The sequence below is a fragment of the Pteropus alecto genome, unplaced genomic scaffold (genome assembly GCF_000325575.1).
Source record: "Pteropus alecto unplaced genomic scaffold, ASM32557v1 scaffold7, whole genome shotgun sequence".
Classification (NCBI taxonomy): domain Eukaryota; kingdom Metazoa; phylum Chordata; class Mammalia; order Chiroptera; family Pteropodidae; genus Pteropus; species Pteropus alecto.
In genome coordinates, this window is record NW_006494614.1 from 27,875,415 (window position 1) to 27,876,755 (window position 1,341).

Below are 1,341 nucleotides of genomic sequence, written 5' to 3' on the forward strand. Positions count from 1 at the left end.
GAAGGGGCGGCTTCTACCAAAGAAAGTGACCACGACTTCTACCAAAGAAAAGTGACCACTACTAATACATTATCTTTCTGTTCTTCCCAAGACACCTCCAGCCCTTCTCAATTTCCTCGCTACAGAAAAAACTATGATAGGCAGTTCAAGAATACTAGGTAATTTCCCTCCTCCTATTATGAGTTGCAAATAATCACACTAATATACATGGGGGTGGGGAAGAGCAATTTCTGTGCAAAAACTTAAGTCAGTTTGTCAGACTGCAGAAGCAAGGCAATTAATCTCTATAACTGTTTTGTAAAATAGTTCGTCCATCTACTCATGTTTTAGGCGATCTAGAATAAAGCTTGTGTAAAATGCTGCTTACTCTTGGGAATTACCTAGCTTTCTGTTTTTCAACTGATTTACTGCCATCGAACAAAATTCATAGAAAAAAAGAGTAACAGGAAGCATTGCCTCAGAATCTGGATCTCAAGCAGTTCGACAGTTCCAATTACAGCACAAATAACAACTTAACACTCTTGGAATGGCAGAGGCTTTCGCAGGGAACAGAGTATAAACCTTAGAATTCTGGCTCTGGTTGGCTACTGTTGCCACAAGCCAACAGGAGGCAACAACACACACATTACACAAGAACTTCAGGAACAGTTCTAAATAGTCTCCAATTAAAAGGCGCCATCCAGGGCCATTCCAAGATTGGCAGGCAAAGTGCGTGCTGGTGCCGGCCGGGGACTCCTTCGCTTCAGTGCAACAGTAACCTTGGAAGTTTCCAAGGCCATTGCTAGACCGACTTGCCCCAGGAATAGGACAAGACTCGACTTGTTCCCATTATCCAGAGCCTGAATTGGGGCGTTAAATCCGGAACAGCTAGAATTACCAGGTGGAGACTGCGTGAGCAGGGCGGGGGCAAGGAGTCTGCTCACCTAGCAGAGCTGCTCCAGCCCCCGCGGGGCTGCAGCTCCTGGACAGCCCCTCGAAGGCTGCTGCTCGGCGCACACGGGGCCTGCCCGCGGCGCCCCCTTTCCGCGCCGCAATCACGGGTTCGCACCGCGCCTTCAGTCAGGCGCGGAGACCGAGGCCATTTTGTCAGAGGCGCCAGTCTCGGTCGCGGAGCACGAAGGTGGCTGCGCCAGGCTCGCGTCCCGCGCCGGCCCCCGAGCTCAGAGAGCTCCCGGCGGAAACCGTTACCAGCCCCGCCTACCCCACGCCGGCCCGGGTCCGGTGGCTACCCCGCCGCCGCCGCCGCGCCCTCCCCGTATCCGGCTCCGCAGTGACACGCGCAGCCCTTGCCCCACCCCGGGCCACGTCTCCCGCTCCCCAAGCGGGACGCTCTCTTTCGAC